Genomic DNA, 14170 nt, shown 5'->3' with positions numbered 1-14170 from the left:
CCTATTATAGGAATTTCTTCTTCCCTCCTTATCTTCCTTTGTTTACCAGCCAGGATTTTCACTGAACAGCAAAGACAAGCCTCAAACTAGTGAATCCTATGGATACATTCTTGCTGTCAAAGGACAAATAAAGAGAGAAGCCTTCTGAAAAGAAGAATGAGTTTGCCTAATTTCCACTTTTGTTTTTGTTTTTTCCAGTTGATGCAAAGCTACCCCCATATCTCAATGTTTCCTGCCCACTCCTTACCCCAATGTCTGAATCCAGATGGCTCTCCTGCATTCTGGACCTCTTGTTACCTGAACTCCAAGGTCTACCTAGGTCTGCAAATCTCAACCTTGCTTATACAACCAAATCTGATAATAGCTATTTAAAAAGAATTAACACAGTTGGTTAAGCATCTGATTTCAGCTCAGGTCATGATCTCATGGTTTGTGAGTTCAAGCCCTGGCATTGGGTGAGCTCTAGTCCAGCTTTGGGCTCTGTGCTGACGGTGTGGAGCCTGCATGGGATTCTCATTCTCTCCCTCTCTCTCTGCCCCTCATGGGATTCTCTCTGCCTTTCACTCACTTGTGCCTTCTCTCTCTCTCTCTCTCTCTCTCAAAAAAAAAAAAAAAAAAAAAGACAATAAGAGCATTCTTTACCTAAGATTGTTTTTTTTTAAATAAAATAAAATAAAAAGAATTGACACCTATGAAATAATTACATGATTAACCAAATAGTTATTGTGTACCTTCTATCCTCCAGGCACCATGGGTACAGATAAGATGATAACTATGGAGCGAGATCAGGTCCCTGTTCTTCATGCAGTTTACTTTCTTGAAGTGGAGAACAAGTAAAGAAATTAAAAGTAAGATGGTTCTGAATGATGATCAATAATACAAAGGAAGGAAAATAGGGTGATGTGATAGGGGAGTGACTAAGGTCAGGGCAACATGCACAGAGTGGTCAGAGAAGGACTGCCTGCCCATGAGAAGGGGGCAACTCTGGGGAGATGGGTGGGGTAGCAGGCCAGGCAATGGTGCCAGAAGGAGCTGGGAATACAGGATGGCAAGGACAAAGATTACCTTCCTCCTCCCACGCCCAATAAAGGAATGTAGCATTCCTTGTTCTTATCTCTGCCCCAGTGCCCCAGATCCTCTGTGAAAGCTAGGATATAAATTTCATATTAAATGTAATAACAGATCATCTTCAAGAAAGCCCTCATTCTCTCTTTCCCGAATCAGCTTCTCTCCAAGGAACTAAACAAAACACCTGCCTTGATCTTTGGTCAAGCTGCTGTGACCCAATTTTCTCTATTGAGACCAATAGCTGATGACAAGTTATAATAGAAACAACTGCTCACTTTCCAGCTGCCCTCAATCAGCTAGGCAACATCCCTCTGACTGATTAAGTCACTAGGGAAAATCTTTTCTCTGTTCCCAGTGACTGCTGATTGATGGCACTGAAGGAGCCTTGCTGCTCACTCCCTGATTCAAGGGGGCTATCAATTTCTGCAGATCCCTTGGCCAGTCTACCCCCATCTGTTTCAGGAGTTGGAAGAATTGCCTCAGAAGGACATGTGGCCATGTACCCAAGGAGAATGATGGGGACAGGGTGAGACGAGGCAGAAATGACACAGCCTCACAATTAGATCAGCACTGAGCTCACTCAGAAGCAGCCAGCCCCATCATTCTGTTTATATCACAGCTACCTTCTCTCCCCATGTGCCCTCATGCCACGTTCTGCAGGCAGATGCAATAACAAGGAAGAAAAGGAAAGAGAAGATGGAGGCTATGAAGGTTGGGAAAAGTTCAGACAATTCAGGTCTTTTAAAATAAGAGAAGTTCTCAAAGAAGTTTATCTGGGATTTAATAACCTGGCATCATACCATAAATAAAATGGACTCCTGCTTTCCCTTTCCCCCAACCCCTGCCTTTTGAGACAAAAGATGTGGAAATAATCTGCAGTATATACCATGGGGTGAGCAAGGAACAGGGTTTCAAGAAGGCTTCTATCAGAGCCTTGTTCTGTTAGTAGATTCCTGGGCAGCCCTGAGCAAGTTCCTCAGCATCTCTGATTTTAGCCTGCGCATCTACAAAGTGAGGCAATTTCATTGACAAGACTTCTAAGGTCCCTTTTTGTTCTAAAATGCCAATAATCCCTATGCAGTTGGACAGATTCTTTTTTTTCTAATTTTTTTAAATGTTTATTTATTTTTGAGTGGGGGAGGAGGGGCAGAGAGATGGGAACAGAGGACCTGAAGTGGGCTCTATGCTGACAGCAGACATCCTGATGCGGAGCTTGAACTCACAAACTGTGAGATCATGACCCAAGCGGAAGTTGGGTGCTTAACTGACTGAGCCCCCCAGGAGCCCCAAGTGATTCAGTTTCACTGAAAATAAAGAAACTTTTGACAGATACTAGTTTTAAAAAAGCCTTTTAATGTCTCTTTCTAAAAAAAACAAACAAACCAGTTATTCAATAAATCCATATGTTAAGCTCTAACTTCTTAGTGTAGGGACATTCTGCCTAAGGCAAGATGGGACAGGTTGGAATCCTGCAAACACTCAAAGGAGGAATACTTTTCTTTCCTCCCTTTAATCGGACTCTAAATTTGGTTAGAAGCAAGTGCTTTTGAATTGGACTTCAGTGGAATTTTCCAAATCCATTTCACAAAAGTTTTAAGTGTGTTTGAGAAAAGTTAAACACATTCCTGGTGCCCAGGAAGCTCAGAGCCTTAACTGGGAGACAGGCCTAGGAAAGATAAATTACAGAGCTATAGGGAGAGCTCACCTGGGGCCAGCCCATATACTTTGACTAGGCAACCAAGGTGTATGCACACTGGGCCAGGGGTCACACACATTAGATACAGTCATGCAGTGCTACAGAATTCTTAACCTGCTGCCTTCCTAGGAGATCACACATCTTTTTCATGGGGCTCCCTCTCAGTGCTTGTGAAATGACAGCTACTCTTAAAGCAGGCCAAAATGGTTTCTTCTTTGATACATGAAGATACTTATTGTGTCAGAGCCTACAGGTCTTCCAGCCCTTCATGAAACTCTTTAACATTGACCAAAGACTTTCCTTCCATAGGTTGGTACAGTGGCTCTCAATCTTGGCTGCACAGCAGAATCACTAGGGAGCCTTTAGATATACTTCTGTCCAAGCAGCACCCCAAACAAATTAAAATACACTAGAGTCCAGCTAGAGGTAGAACTCAGGCATTCTGGACAATCCCAACGTGCAACCCAAACTGAGGGTCCAGCTAAATGTGTCTGAAAATCTGAGAGGAGTCACATTTAGGACTGAATTCAGGCTAAGGTGGATATGACTGATATGATTTACTTTCATAAGAGGCTATTTTTGATAGGAGAAAGGGTAAGGATGGAGCATTCTTGGGACCATCTCCTGATCCCTTAGAGCCTCTGTAACTTGGGTTAATGATGATCATTAATCACAAAAATAAGAAAACATAACAGACTTTCAATGAATGCTACGTTGCAAGTTGTATTACTTTTAATTTCAGAGTCTTAAAAGTGGGTATCTTGAGCCCCACTTTAGAGGTATAGAGAGATTAGATAATTTGTCAAAAGTTTATAAGGAATAAATTATGAAAGCAAAAATCAAAACTATATCTCTGTTTCTTAAGTCTTTGCTTTATCCACACACCCCACCCCTACCCCCACCAAGAGCCTAGGTCAAAGGGTAACAGCAAAGGGCATGTATTGTATCTGCTTCGTGATTGCTACTAAATAGAGTGGTCTCCTGCAACCATCCAGGGGAAAAGATTTTTACACACCTGTCTTTTTGGAAGGCAATTCCTCACATTGGACATAGTGGGACAGGGTTTGCGAGATTAAAAGAGCTTGTACCTAAATTTTCTAAGCATAGCAGAACAACAGGGGCTCTAGGCTAATTGCAGAGGGTGACTAGTTAACTGAAGTATTTTTAGAAGCAAAACAGAAGGTGCCGGGCTCAGTTCTGGGTAGGTACCTGTGGAGGTAAACTCAGATTATGTTGATCACTCACTATAGGCTTCTAAATTTACGGTGGAGGCAGCGTATAACTGGCACAGAAGCATCCTGCCTCCCTAAATGACATGGTGTCTGGCTACACCCATGTAGCAGTGATCACATTAGAGCCAAGCCTCCAGCTCCAGGCTGTCAAAGACTATTGAATTTGCTGTATTTTCTGAGCAATAAAAGCAGACTTTTAATTTAATTAATCTCATCCTTGATTGCATTAACCACCCATGTGGCCAGAAAGTACAGCTTGGACCTCGGGCAAGCAGACCCTGTCTGCATTAACCTCTCAGGCATTGAGGACTCAGGGTTTCCACGAAGGGAATGATTCATTTTGCTGTTGATCAGAAACAAAAGTCAGCCAAAAAACCTGTGCTGGCTTACGGACTAGATGCTTGGGAAGCAAATTTTAAATAGGGAATGGGGAGGGCAACCCAAACATTTCTTTGACAATCTTTTGATCTGAGGAATTCAGAACCATTTTCTTTGAACCAATGAAACCTTTTATCCTCAAAGGTATGAAATTTCTAAGAAAGCAAAACGTTGATTTCAAAGTAATAGACATTAGCTGAGTTTAATCTTGACATTCTGGATATTGGGGCTTTAGTAGATGGGATTGAACACTCAGAGACCATATGTTGCTGACAGAATCAGTCTATTTTTAATGAGAACTCAAACATGTGTTCACCTGAAATCAGGTGGTTTAGGGAGTACTGGATGGTAGCATCTAAAGTGATACAGATAGGCCGGGTAAAAGGGAAAAATGTAATGAGAGGACACCTAATAGAGGGCAGTGTAATGTTTTACACTGAGGGTAAAAAAACAAACCTGTACAAAAGTGGTGCCCTGCCCAGATCTGCTTTCTTGGGCTTGTGTCCTCGCCACTAGCACGTGAGTGTTGACTGCTACTAGCTCAGACCTGGCTTCATTGGAGAAGAATTGCCTTCAGTTGATAGGAGCCTGGAGAAGTAACACTGTTCTTCAGGGTAGCCTGCAGCCAATAACTGAGGAAATTAAGATTACAAGAGGCTGATGAGCCCCCTAGTTTTGGGAGTGGGACCACTCTGTTGCAATTCACCTTCTAGAGCTCCTTGTGTGATTAGTCTGGACTCCAGTTGAGACCACAAGTGTGATATTGTGATTTATATTCGGCTTTCATCCCTACTTCTGGCACAAAGGTCTTTAAATCCTTGGAATTTCCTAAGTGATGAGAGAGATGAAGGTGTCTATTGTTATGTTAAGGAGTTGACTTTTGGAAAGCTCCTAAGGATAGGGGTAGATTGCCAAGACTGTCAACCAGGTGATTAGAGGGAGGGAAACATCCATTATCCATCCACTCCCTCCCCCACCTCTGGGGAGGGGAGAAAGGCTAGAGATTGAGTTCAGTCATGGATGAACAGTGATTTAATCATTCATGCCCATGTACTGAAGCCTTTATAAAAACCCAAAAGGGCAGAGCTTCTGGGATGGTAAACTCATGGACGTGCTGGGAGAGTGGCACCTTGGGAAGGCACAGAAGCCTCTCTCCATTTCTCCATACTTTTCCCTGTGCATCCATTCCATCTGGCTGGTCCTGATTTATATCCTTTTATAATAACCTGGCAATCTACTAAGTACTGTGAGCCCCTCTAGCAAATTAATGGAACCCAAGGAGGAGATCATGGACACCTTTGGTTTATAGTCAGTCAGTCAGTCAGTCAGAAATACAGGTAACCAGTGCTTGCAACTGTTGTCTGAGGTGGGGAGACTGGGGGGACATTCTTAATTCTTATGGAACTGAGCCACAAACCTATGGAATCTGCTGATCTCTCCAGGTGGAGAGTATCTAAATTGAGTTAAATTCTCAGAACTGCGTATTGGTGTAAGAAAGCCCTGCCCCCTTCCCCCTGCCCTCCCCCAACATACACTGGAATTGTAACTGGGGCCCAAAGGCACAAGAGCACCTGGCTCCAGGGTTTCCAAACACACCAGATTTGGCCACCAGCTGCTGACAGAATCCAAATGCAGACAGAGTAGTGGTAAAACAAGAAAGAAATTTATTTCAGTAAGGCCAACACTGGGAAGACAGCAGACTAGGTGTCCCAAAGGTTGTCTCCAATGTGCTGAAAATACTTCTAAATTTGTGTAAGGAAAATGTGGGACAAAGGCTGGTGGGTAAGTGTAGCTGGGTGGTAAAGATCAGGTCTATCATTGTCTTGGGGTCAGTCACCCACCAGCTTGCTGGCTTCAGGACAGTTGTTATTGCTTCAGGGTATAGTTTTGGTTCCCTTCAGGGGATGCTTTGCCTGCTGGGTCTTTTGCCTGAGTTAGAAGATAAGCCAGATGCAAAGAAGAATTTACTTACTTAGAAAGTACTGAGTTAGAAGATAAGCCAGATGCAAAGAAGAATTTACTTACTTAGAAAGACTGAGGTCAAAATGGACATAGTTAGGGCAACCACTGTGTTCTCTTTCAGAACCGGTGAGTTTACCATCTCAGGCTCTGATTACCAGAAACCTGGCCTAAGATATTCTGCACTGATAAAGACATGTCCAGAAGGAAGTGGGGGGATGTCTTGTAGCACCAGAAAAACTGCACTAGGTTTTGGGCACACCACCCAAAGTGGCAATAGGCACAAACTCAAAGACTCTCACAAGGAGGTTATTCAGACGGTAAAAATTCTAGAAACTCTTGACTTTAGAAGGTCGTTTTAAAGATTGGGATTATGGAACATATTTGGAAAGGCCTTGAACTGTGTGGGTGCTGGAAAACTATTTGTTCCTCTTATAGGAAAGAACATTTGTTAGTATGGTGGAAAGTTCCCGTAATGGCTCCCAGGCTGCAATCTAGTACACTGTTCATCTCCACTACATTCAAAATTCAGTGGAACATCCCAAGTAAAATTACAGAATATTACAAAGCACCAATTCATCCAGAAACATTTATTGACCATTTATTTTGAGTTAGGCAATGTTCAAGGGGCTTAGGGTTAAAAATGGAAAAGAAATAAAAATTGGAAAACGTAGCTAAGTTTCTATGTCTCCCTTTCCAAAATAAGGCAAAGAATCTTCCACAGAGAGGAAACCTTCCTTGTGTCCTTAAGAGTGATGAAGTGTAGTGAGGCCCCACTTTGAGCTGATAGAAACTTGAAGGAAAGAAAGATCTTTGTTAATTCAATTTTTCAAGATAAATCAAAGTCCAATAAAACTGAATACCCTACTTCTTATTCTGTAGGTTTGTGAGGATGTTTTGTTTTGTTTTGTTTTCTATTGACTGTTGAAGAAGAAAAAGGAGAAGAAGTTGAATAAAGTGGAGAAAGACAACCAATTTTGGGCCAGAGCATTGAGTGGGACAATCTGAATTTGTGGATCAAATTAGCCTTCTGTTCTCTCTCCTTCTTCCTCTCCCTTTCTCTCTCTTCTTCTGTCTCTCTCTTCAAAAATAAAATACAAATTTGGTAGATTGTTCAAATGTTTGAAACCCAAGGAGCCCAAGATAGAATCAGCTACCATTCAAAGTGCGCTGTGGATCAGAGCGATGGATTACCTGCTGCCTGGCATGGTAGCCATTCAACCTTTGTTCAGTTGACCTCTGGATATAACAGAATCAAGGAAACCAATTTCAACCATGGCTCCTTCCACCAACTCCCTGTGCTTCAAGCTCATGCACTGTAGTTCTGTCATGTATTGGTTTGATACTATTTCAAATCCACTTGTTTTGACTTAAATGAGGTTTGTTTTAACCCATTGTTTATGACAAAGACAAAAAAAATGTTTTGATACAAGAATAAAGTAAGCTGGGTCAGGATGTCATTATTTCATCTATCCTCACCATTAAGGACTCAGTAGCTCAGCTGTTGGGGGCCCCACTTGGGGCTCATCTATGAAAACCTATGAAGAAGCAACTATGTCAAGGGGATATTTTGACTGTAAATACCAAGAGTTTGTGAGGATTACCCAAGTGTGTTTGGTTTGGGCAAGGAGGCACTTTACTGCTCTAAGTAGCTCCACAATGACCTTGGGGTAATTACCCTCTGTGCAGTAAAGGTGAATCTTTTACCAGCAGTGGTGAAAGCTGTGCAGTGGCCCCAGAAGTCAATCTGTTTATGCGTCAACATCAGTCCCACTGTTCCCTAGCAATGTGCTCTTGCAGCAAGGGACTTCTACCGTTGCCTGGCAAGTGAATGGCACCTCTCTCCCATTTGGCTGAGCCTTCTCTCTCTCCCAAGTACCAACTCATTATAAAGGAAAACCTCAACTAAATTTGAACTTTATTCCTTTCATCTCCCTTTGCCTGGAAAAATAGTGTGATTATCATTGATTTAGAGTATATTATTTCTTTATTAGTTTATCAAGAGACATCTTGCATGCTATTGCCTTGTGAAATTCCCACAGTAAACCTGCATTAAATAAATCATTGGCAGGGCACCTGGGTGGCTCAGTTGGTTAAGCGTCCCACTTCGGCTCAGGTCATGATCTCACAGTTTGTGAGTTCGAGCCCCATGTCAGGCTTTGTGCTGACAGCTCAGAGCCTGGAGCCTGCTTCAGATTCTGTGTCTCCCTCTCTCTGTCTGCCCATCCCTCACTAGTACTCTGTCTCTCTCTCAAAAATAAATAAAAAACATTTAAAAAATTAAAATTAAAAAATAAATAAATAAATTGTTGGCAAAGACAAACTCAGTCTCTAAGCATGATTTGTCTCCCCAAACAAAACAAGTTCTCTTCCTCAATAATATCTTGGGTGAAAGCTATTATAGCTTTCATAGCTTGGGTGAAAAAAGAACCTTCTGGGCTCTCCTGAGGGCCATCATTTGGCAGGGTTCAATAGGTCACATACGATAAATCTGCTTTAACACTTGAGTCCAGATTTCAGTCCACTAGACTGTTGGCACCCCTGGCACCTACATGAGCACAGTGAATCAGAATCTCCAGAACATTCAGCACTGTTGATGAAATCAGGCAGAACAAAATATTTTTTTCTTTCTCTTTGATCTCACATCATTGTAATAATTTTTTACAACTATATGCCAGCTTCTGTTGATAGAAATTAGCATATTACACCTTGTTGGCTTTGTAGCCATTCCTTCCCTTATTTGGCTTCATAAGTTGCCCTGAGAAATGTTAGAATCTGACTCTACCTGAAATCTAGAGACCATGAGAGATGGGGTAAGATGATAGGAGAATTTACTTCCCCTTGCAAGGGAACTTGCTGGAGAGGCCACAGCATGTGTAAATATGTGCAAGGTTCTTTCTGTCAGCCAGGCAGTCTTCACGGGGAATGAGGATTTCGGATCTTACAAATCATCTGAGATTTCCTATATTTCCTTATTCTAGTTCTCGTTTTCCCTAGCTAATGTTCTAAAAGGCCTGATGAAACCCCAAATTCAGCAGGCATTGTCATATAACAACCACAAATATCAGACTTCTCGTTTAATTTTCAGACTTAGAGTAACAAGAGTTAAGAGATGAAAAGAAATCATAGAAATAATGGTGATTCTATCAGGGAAAGAAAGTTTTTGGTTTTCAGCCAAAGTTTTGAGGTGAAAGGTAAGAAATGTGACATTGTTGATCTCTTTTCTCAAGTCCAATACCATCAGACACAATACCTTACCCTTTGGTCCTTAAATCTTCTTATACTATTTTAGGGAAGTAGCCAATTGATCTCCTAAAGCTGTGCCTTCATCCCTAGTAACCATCTATGAGCATTAAATTAATTTTTCTCTGTGCTTTGCCAGAGCCCATCCCTTAATACTAACTGGATGTTCATTGCCAATAGCCCCAGCCAAGCCAAGCAACCAATCTCTTCTTTTCTGAATTTCTTAGAGGGTCTGATGACCACCTGCTTCTGCTACCTGCCTACTTTTGTTTCCAAATTCCATATCAATAAGTGTTCTTAGCTGCAAGCTATGATAAAATCTAGATGAGTTAGGTGGAAAATACATTTTGGAAGAGAATGCTGGATAGCATGTGAAACCCTGCACAACCAGTTAGAGCATTGTAGGTGAGGGTGATCCCCAAACCATACAAGTGTGGAAGAAAACAGCTACCGTTATGCCCTTAACATGGAAGCATGCACTGCTGACATTTAGTGCAGCTGCTATTGCTGTTTCCAGCAGGCTGACTTTCTTGCATCCACCTCCATGACTCAGACTGCTGTCAATGATGTTTCAGAAGTGGCTACTGCTGCTATGGCTGTCTGTAGAGCACTCTTTGTGGTTCTTATTTTTAAAGACCTACAGGGGGAGTGGGGTTGACTGGCAGAACCTCACAATATATCTGAGCCCCAGCTTCAAGGGGGAAAGGGAAAATATACACATGGGATGTTGTGCTTTTAGGGCGGGAGAGAGCTCAGAATCATGTGGAAAGAATCATATTGTCATGGATGTGGCAAAGAGCAGTTTTCCTCCTCTACTGCCCAACCTGTGATTCAATATTTCTAGTTCCTATTTCATACTTCTTGAAGCAGCCTGTTCTTTGGCTGGAGAGCTCTCAGTGTTAGAAAGGTCAATATAGCACTAATCAGATACTTTACATAACAGTGCTATTAGTAGAGAAAGAACCAGGTTTGATGCTGGGTGCTTTACTTCATTATCTTATTTGATCAAAACTTATGACTAAGAAGAAGGCAGTGTCCACTTCATTTTTTAGATGAGTAATTTGAAATTTGGAGAGGTTAAAGGACTTGTCCAAGATTATATAATTAGGAGATAAATACAGAAGTTTGAATGAGAAGGCTGCACTTCTTCACTCTTCCCTGTACTCACATTCTTTTCCTTATGACTTTGCAGGCCCCTATCCCACTGAGGAAGAAACGGCTTTCCTGACCCTTGATTATGGGCTTGTCCACGTGACTTAATTTGACCGACAGAATGTTGGTATGTAATGATACAAGCAAAGGTGAGATGAACTCCATATTGAATCATGCGATCCATATTGCAGACTAGTAGAAAAAAATTCAAACAAAAAAGAATGGGAACAGAATTTGACCTATAATTAAGTGCTGAAATGGGTGGCATAAGGTTTCTTGTTAATAAGAGATTTCAAAGAATGAGAGATAAGTGAGGGTGAAAATGACCAGGAAAGGTTTTATTGAAGAAGCAGAATATGAATGGGTCTTGATGAATTCAGGAAATTGTGGTTGGTGTTGGTCAGGGAATTTAAAACCCAGTAACAAAGAGAAGTTGCAGGCAGCAGTGTAGGGAGCATCTTCTTCCTTCTACCCCTCCCTACTCTTAGCAACAGAAAAAAATAGTCTTTCTCCTTCTTTAGTTTCTAACTTTTATTTACAATGCACTTTTCTCCATCATGTCATTGAAGAGAATAAAATAAATAGAGTTGAGTGCTGTGATAAGAAGTCTTTCAACACAGCTGTGTGTGTGTTGATCAAAATATTTAGATAGAGTGCTTGTCAAAGCACTTAGGTAGGGAGAGATAAGTTCCATTATAAACTTGGGAGGAAAACAAAGTAGGTGTAAGAATATGAGGTAAAATTAGTTGTTTAGCTTCATTGAATTTGTATTTGGCTGTTCTCCCTTTAGCCACTCAGCAAGAACAGAAGTTATTTACCATGTGTCTAACACTGCAAATGTACAAAGAAATACAAGAAATGGTGTGCTGTGGAGCTATTTGGAAATTGATATTCCTACTTCCTGAAGCACAACTGTCTTGGCTATCTTTTAAACACTTTTGAAGTATTATCTCACTCATACAAAATGGGGAACTATTCAAGTCTATTAAGTATTAAGCATTAATTATACTAGAATATAAGGGTTTTGAGGGCACTAACAGTATTTGTTCAAATATGTGTCTCTCAAGTATTCAATGTATATATCTTTTTGGTTACATTGAAAGGAGAATTTAATTCAGAACTAGGGTCTGTATTCAGTGTAAACCATTCCCCTGTGTGCCCTTCCTTCTTGTCTTCTCCAGCAAATAAACCATTTGGAGCCTTGTCTATGTATCCTTCAAAACTCACTCTCATGCTATTTTATTATTTCACACCCGACTTTAGCTGCTACAGAACTGGCTTCCTTCCTAAGACAGCATTTCGCTGAACCAAATTGAATTCATTAGAGACAACAAGCTTATGATTAGCCAACAAGCTAATTTCTTGATCATTCGTGAAGCATCCAAACAAGTCGGCCAGTCACTCTAACCTAGGCTGTCTTAGCCTCTGGCATAGGATTCACAACGACCATTCTTTAAAGTGCCTTGACAATTGGACAAAACACATAACATCTGTGGGCCCCAATCTCCTCTTCTGAAAATGGGTGTGAAAATCTAATACCCAGTGATTTTTATGGTATACCACAAATATAGTGATTCTGTGGTGTTAGATCCTATTCTCCATATAGATAGTAGCTTTCTTGCTATACTATATCCTCTTTCCCTTCTTTCCAACTCGTGGTGCCTAAAATACACTTGTCTACTCTGGTGTTTTCTAGCAGACAGTGCTTTTTTGCAACCTGAGTATTTTCCTATAGACAGGTAAAAACGTAAACCATTATTTTGCCAAAATTTTATTTTTCTCCTATTAGCTTTGGATATAATATTTTTTCTTGTTTCATTTGTATCTTAATAGTGAAGAGAATGAAGCATTTATGACTACCGTTATCCTTTTTGCACTATCCTTCAGTAGTGCTCTGGAAGAAATTTGTACTAGATAGTAACTCTCACAACTTATTTACTCTTCTTTTGTTCACAATAATAAAATACATTCAATGTACACCAATTGTTGTACATTTAGTTAAGCTCAGCTGTTTGGGAGAAGTGAAAAAACTATTTGCCAACTGATATGCCCCAGACCATAGAGATTTGGGATACTTTTGTGGCCCATAACTTCATCAGTAGTTAATGTCCCACTAGGTGGACATTAGGTGCACTGTTAATGGGATAAAATAAAATGTCTGAAACTAGCTTCTTTCATGCTATGGCTTGGTGTATGATGATAGATTTGAGACCAAAGACTGGCTTTCATGCTCTGAAGCATGGTGCTGGTATATTGTACCTTTCACAAGACCCAAACTTTTGGCCAAGAGAGAAATGTAGTAAAAAGCTGGTGTCAGCTCTCAGTTGGCCCCCAAAACTGACATTCACACCCATGAGTTTATGTCAAGTCAGGCTAATCATTCTTCATGGGTTTCCTCCAGAATTCCTTTTTAAAACCTCTTTAAAATAGCCCCTTCCCAAAGAAAAGAAGGGAACGATATGATAATAGTTTTAGAAGTACAAGATTATGATATTTTCTGTGTTTAGGGATTTCACTAACTGAGGAAAATTCTATGTAGGATTTAGTTAAGAAATTATCAGTGTTTGACTTAGATAAGAAGCTCAGTCTGCACCGTTTCCCATCTTTAGCTTAGAGATGCAGGGGATAGACCAATGGGAACATATGATCATCACCCCTATTACATGCAATTACTTTGTGAGATGACCAGAGAAACTTGATCCAGCAGCGCCAAACAGATGAATGCCTACTACACTCTAGAATTTAGGCAGGTATTATGCACATGGAAAGTAGGAGTTGCTAATGGAATCCTATCCACTCCCACATAGAAAGTGAAGATAACCAAAAGGGATATAAACATCATTAGTACACATTAGGTTGGATTTCTCTTCTTTCAAGGAAGAGATAACATTCCCCCATCTCCCAAAGTATAACGACTTAAAAGCATTAATACATTGAACACCTTCTCATGGAAAGCCAGTCAAAAAATTAAAATTGTATTTCTAAGTTATCAGGAAAATAAGGGAAATCCTCATTGGTCAAGACAGTAAAAGGTGAAATCCAAAGGGATCAGTGAATAATGAAACTGGTGGGTGCTCCAGCTCTCTGTTCATCTTAACTATTTATCTTCATGTTAACGTGGGAAGGAAGATAAACTTAAAGATCACTCAATCTAGAATAAGGCCAGAACTCCAAAAGCCTCATTGTCATTTGAAGAGTAAATTAGATGTATAAAAAGAAAAATGCTCCCATAAAAAGTACTGGTAAGGAAAATTGTCTCAAACTTGCTGCTAAGTAGAGGGAAAAAATGCCTTGAGAAATCCTAACCATAAACCATTCCTTACTAGCCTGATGGACCAAATTCAGACTCTCTATGTTGTCTGAAAAAATACCAAGATAAGAATTTATTTTAAAGGGATCCAGAAATGGTAGTGCTTCTCTGAGCCATGCAGGAATAAAACCA

The sequence above is a fragment of the Panthera pardus genome, unplaced genomic scaffold (assembly GCF_024362965.1).
Source record: "Panthera pardus isolate Hobbes unplaced genomic scaffold, ASM2436296v1 HiC_scaffold_25, whole genome shotgun sequence".
Lineage (NCBI taxonomy): Eukaryota > Metazoa > Chordata > Mammalia > Carnivora > Felidae > Panthera > Panthera pardus.
The sequence above is the reverse complement of the archived record's forward strand: the minus strand, read 5'-3'. Positions refer to the sequence as shown.